The 6069-nt window shown below is 39.5% G+C and overlaps 1 long non-coding RNA gene across 1 annotated transcript in view; it reads left to right on the top strand.

Moving 5' to 3' along the window:
• The first annotated feature begins 5144 nt into the window (after nucleotides 1-5144).
• LOC146478196 (uncharacterized) overlaps nucleotides 5145-6069 on the top strand; it is an 11330-nt gene continuing 10405 nt past the window's right edge. Inside the window, exon 1 of the long non-coding RNA XR_014865269.1 lies at nucleotides 5145-6069. This exon is cut by the window's right edge and continues 837 nt beyond it. This is a non-coding gene — a long non-coding RNA (uncharacterized LOC146478196).

Here is a 6069-nt window from a genome sequence, read left to right as displayed (position 1 = left end):
CAAAATGAAAAACCTCTGACAGGAGAGAACTCACAGAACGATATGTTCCAATAACGAGACCCCTTGATGTGAACTTAGCCGCGCAAACTTATCGCGAATTTAGTTAAAACGTTTCTTCTGTGATCAATCTTTTCCCACTCAAAACGTTTCATTTACACCCTGGCTTTTCATCATGTTGTGTTGTTCTCCTGTGGAAGTTCAGGGGTTGGTGGGTGTAAGATGTCTCATGAGTGCGAAGATGCTGACAAGGCCGGCAGAACGTTCTCGGACTGCGTGGACATGCATGGAATGGCCGTCATATCAGGTGAACTTCGGGTTAAAATTCACATGCCCTTGGGCCGGTGGTAATCAGACTTCCTTTAAGGCAGGGTAAACGCGTCAGAGACAATAAATGAGGTTCAGAATGCAAACGTTTCGGCCATTCGGACCTTAAGTTTTTCGGGCCCTCCTATTGTGCCAATATCAACGGTGACGGCATACTGTACAATCAGGCGGCTCCCTTGCAATGGCTCATTACAGTGAATGTCGGAATTCGGATCGAATTGAGAAGAAATACTAGCGTTTTTGCTAGTGCTTTCACTTTCACTTTTAGTAACTGACGCAGTGAGACTGGAGAAATTCAGTTTATTTAGGACAGAACCAAAAACGTCGTTAGAGGAGCTAAATAAGGCCAGCTAGGAGTTTCGGAAGGGGGTAAGGATCTGACTCCCGTTTCTCGAAAGTCCCAGTAACTTAACGGGCCCAAGTGTCTTTGGTGATAAAGGTTTCTTAACAGAAACCAATATTTGTTAGCTTTGAATACTAAATTTTAAAATCTTATAATTCTAAGAAAACATTGCGCCAACATGGTACCATGTCTGTAATCACTGTGTATCTTAAAAGATGAGTGTGAGTTCTCTGCAGTTGTCCCCTGCTTTCCAAAGGATTTTGTCTCGCTCACTTTGGATTCCTAAAGCCCGCCGCACACGTGAGGAAAGAGCTGAGCAAAATGCCTCGCGAGGCAGATAGCTTAGCCGTTTCCTCTTGTGTGCGGTGAAGTTTTGGTGAGAATTTCGCCTCGCGAGGCGAAATCTCAAAGATCCAACATGTTTGATATTTGAGATTTCGCCTCGCGAGGCGAAATTCTCACCAAAACTTCACCGCACACGAGAGGAAACGGCTGAGCTATCTGCCTCGCGAGGCATTTTGCTCAGCTCTTTCCTCACGTGTGCGGCGGGCTTAAGTAAACTACCTTCCAGCTGCTGTCAAGTGATCCAATATAGCGCTCGAGAACTGAAATCCCTTAGCACATATCATGTAATGTAATGTTGCATTGTAAGTAGTCTACAAAATTCCCTGTGCTTCGTGTTCATGGAGTTATATTGGCGAGATTGGAAGATCGTTCAAAACTAAAAGAAAGAACGTCCGAAACACAATGACATGTGCTAAAGGCTCTAAAATTGCGAATCACGAATGCACACTCGATCATGTCATCGACTTTGACAGTGCAGCCATCGTGGACAAAGGAACGATCTGTACACTCCAAGAAAGAAGCTTATCACACAGCTCAGTAAAACGAACTCGGCTGATACCAAGTTATCCCCGCTTCCAAAACAACTATGTAGCATTCTTTTAAACAAATATTCTGGCACTTTCAAACAAATATTGATTTTGACACTTTTAGCGTTCTTGTCAACATTCTTTTAACATGTTTGTAGTTCTTAATTTATTGTTAACTATTCGGTATATTCAAATGTCTTTATGTTGCACTTTTCATTGATTTCATATGTCATTTTTATCCGTCGAAGGCCGGACTGAGCAGAGAGGTGTACCGAAAGCTCATAATCCTTTACAAATCATTTTAACCAGATACCGCTTCTCTATGTTTGAGATGAAACTGTGTTAGCGTTCACAAATATCCCTTTAAAGGCCTGAAAACGATCGTGGAAGACAGAAAACGATATGTGAAGAATTTAATGACCGTACGTGGGTGCTCTCGTGCAGTTGATCTGACACATGCACATATTTTAGGAATGTCTTTGCAATGGATAATAACAGGATTACAGGTTGCTAAATGAGAATCGCAAAAAAACAGCGATTTAGCGCATTATCATTATGAAAAAATGTACAGCACTTGAGACTTAAAATGTCCATTACATACCACTAAAAACCGTCATAAGGATTTGAGTGGTAAAATCCCTAGCTTTCCATTTCTTTTTCCCCGCCTGTATTCTCATGACAAACTCATACTCAGAAGGAAAAAACTATTCTACTCTCAAATTTTCGTCCAGTCATTGTGCACAACAAGCTTTTCTGAATATTACCAGGATATGAATTCCCGTGGAAGTTTATTGTAAACCAATTAATTGCTGTTATCCCCTATGTCAATTACCCTCATTTTTTGCGACAGCTTAGTGAAACGTTTAGTTGTTTATGGCATTCCTTGTATATAATCGTCTTACTATTACATAATCCATTTATTCTAATTAAAGCATCTGTTGTCGATTGTTTATATAATGTATTTGACAATTAGCTAGTCAGTATCCACTGCGGATTATTTCAATTTTAAAACAAAATATTGCTTAAAGGTTAAACAGTCGCCATTAACCTCCAGTTATCAAGATGAGAGTGAGAAATTCATTCTGGATTGCCGGAAGATCAAATTCTGTGCCCAACCAGATTTCTCCGATATATGTTATAACAGCGCCTTTCTCTCTCCGACGATAGGAATCCAAACTGCTGGAACTCGTTTAGTAAGAGATAAAAGAGAGGACGCGATTTGTGACAATGTCGGTTACTGGGAGTGGGAAGGAGGTGGTGCTCCGACAGATTAGTGCTACCTTAAGAGATTGAATTAACCTTGTCAGTCCTGGCTACAGTCCTTGCAGATAAGCGTCGCCTTGTAGAAGACACATCCCTTAGTACTGATTAACATGGCAATGTAAAGGCCGATTTACACGGTACAACTTTTGCTTACGACTGTCGCATGCGATTTCTAGAGCGCGCGCTGATCGCGTCATGCAAAAAATCGCACACAACTCTCGTCATTCAACATTGCCTATACCTACGATTTTCGTAGCATGTTTTAAAATCCAACGACATTTTTAGTGACGTACGCGACAGTGGTAAGCGAGTTGTAGGTTTGATTAACACGAAACAATTCGTGTCGTAAGCTTGTCGAAAGGTTGTCGCATGCGACAAAGTCGTACCGTGTAAATCGCCCTTAAGAGTTAACAAAAAACCTTTTTACGGTAACTTTGTTGTTTGTGGTTGCCGCAAAATCTGGCGGCCAGTCAGGCTACGAAGCCTTTGAGCCAATGGAGTCTTGTTCATTTGTAAATGAATTTTATTCTTAACAGCCATCAACATAAATCTCCAACTTGGTCACTTGCACATGAGTTCCAACACGATTCCACGTTCAATACCGTTTATACATAAGTAGAGTTATCGGCGAACAGCTCTTTGCTGTGCAATGCAAATAATTTACGTGAGCACGATCCCTAAAAGAGGCACCAAATATGGTCCTACCGTTTTGATAAACCCCAATTAAATTTGTACCAAGGAAATATCCACTCCAATGTGCTCACGCGAATAACGCATACTTCGAAATTTTATTTAATTTTACATGAATGAACAGACAAGCGAAAAATTGCGATGCATGCAGAGAACGTCCTAAAATGTCACTTTAGGTACAAAGCGCTTGACTGAACACTTTAATCTTTAGATTCCTTCTGGCCCTTGCTGTTGTTAAGTTACAAACCTAGTAAGATCAACATGGTTAATAAAGACTTCTACTATACTATTATAATTATACTACGTTTGGGAAATGCAGATACAAAGTAAAGTTAGAATTATCGTTTGTTAGTCTATTTGCTGGCCTTCTAAATTTTCATGCCAAGGCTCTGCCGTCGTAGAGCCGACTCGAATGGCCTCTTGAGACGAAAACGTCTCATTTTCCAGCAAAATGGCCTTTTCGCAGTAACGCGGGCTCTACTATCCCCTGATAAATGATGATTGTGTATACTTTGTTGGTCTTTCAAACCATTTTTGACACTTTTTGATAATTATTTTTATATCAATCCAATCCGAAAACATTTTCAAGTGTCACGCATCTCCAAGGAACTTTCCTTTCTCCGTTCATTAGTATTGTCCCTGAAAAGTCTAGTAAAATTTAGTTTTGTTTCCACTACAAAATTCCATCTAAAATTAGGTTGTTTTTCAGTTACAGTATCTTTTCGACCGTTCTAACAACTACGAAGCTTGATCGTCCTCTTTTTCTGTACTAATAATATAATCTGATGAAGTTTAAACCTCTCCTTCGCTTTCTCTTTTGTAGTACTTTGTATTTTACGTTTCCTCTTTTGACGCTTTTGCAAATACTTTAAATGGTCATGCAAATAAAGCTTCTTGTTGTTGCTGTAAAACGATAGCCGGTCTCCTCGCTACGCCTGGTGCTGCTTGCTTACAGAAAACTTGACCATGTGGTCTTGGTTGTCAACGAATTTGTTAAAACCGCATCTTTTCTGTGTTAAATTTGACCAGTAGCTGGCTAGCTGCCTGTTTCACGATAGGTTTAAGAGTAGGCCTACAATAAACTGGAATCAGACAGATTGAGATTAGCGATGATTGAAGACTGATTGGCACTTTTGCTAATATGTTGAGTAATGTGTCATTCTTTAAATATGTGACGACTAGACGAATTTTAGTGATTTTATGACAACGGACCTGATCCAAAATCTTCAGTTTTCACTATTCAAGTCCATAAAACTATTATTTAGTGTGAGAGTAGTTACTTTCTTGTTACTAGTGTGTTATACAGACTGTGTAGTGCAGCCGAAAGGACACCTTTCTCTTTCGAATGTAGTCATGGAGCTATCAGGTGGTTAATGCTTATTAATCATCAGTTTTCACATTTCGCCGGCTTTAAGCTGACCGCATTAATTCAGCGTTTCCAGTAGTCGTGACAGATAGCACGTTCAACTAAAAGTTCACTATCTTAGAAAATAGTCATTCAAATTATTAGCTATCTCTATAAAAACCTCCTTTCTAAGCTTAATAGCTAAATATTTTACCATTGACAGCCGGATCTCAAGCTGAAACTCATTAAGGCGCAGTCCTTGCCCGTCCTTCTGGCGCGCACGAATACGACTGACTTGTTTAATCAGGCTTTCTTTTCGCAACTGCTTAAGTTGCATACTAACCGCAACGATCTTTCTTCTATCTAATCTTTCATCCGCATTTCAATATATGATGTCTCATATATTCATATTCATTTATGATCTAGGTTGAATAATTAAGTATAAACATACCTAATCATAGGAAGTGGCAGTGAAGTGGCTAACGATTGTGTTGAAACTAACGCAACTTAAAATTGTGGCGAATTGAAGGAAAAGTTAGTCTGAATATTAAGGGAAATTAACGCGAAAGAGACGTTAAAATTACCGAAATTCACGCAAGTGTTGCACTTTGGCGCGTCTAATAGCAACCATTAACAAAAGCATCGCAAATTATTTGTACAAAAATTAAAATATGCTATACATGCAAAGAGAGCTGCCGCTCTTTACATTTTAAATTTCCCTGCCTAAGAATGGAAATAAAAATTCTGGTTGAAGTAATAGTCGAAGTTAACGCTCCGGCCACCTTATTTTAAAAGTGCGTACCCGGTGAATTGGGCTCCCGCTCTCATCCCTGAAAGAACATCAAAATCCTAGTCTTCGGTAAAAGCGCGGTTAATTTAGCGTAGTATGTCATATATAAGACCCAGTTTAACGTATAATGATGTTGGTGTGCGATGTTAGAGGAAGTTTAGAACACTTAGCGCCCAATGTCAGATGTTTGACCAAAATTGGTCAACATATACATTTAGCAATTAGATTATGAGCTAACACGAGACTTCTATTACACGAAACTTGTTGATGGCGCAGCCTAAAGTCCACAAAGAGAGAAACAGAGCGAATAAGTTTCATAAATTTCACCCGGTAGTGTTTCTAAAGCCCCAGTTAAACGTTCTAACATTGTTTTACAACATTTTGCCGTTTCAAATCATGGTCAGGTGATCATCCGAGTTGACTGAAAGCTTTGTAGAGGAAT

This window comes from Pavona decussata, unplaced genomic scaffold (genome assembly GCF_977016875.1).
Source record: "Pavona decussata unplaced genomic scaffold, jaPavDecu1.1 SCAFFOLD_67, whole genome shotgun sequence".
Taxonomy (NCBI): domain Eukaryota; kingdom Metazoa; phylum Cnidaria; class Anthozoa; order Scleractinia; family Agariciidae; genus Pavona; species Pavona decussata.
This window is presented reverse-complemented; position numbering and strand designations above follow the sequence as displayed.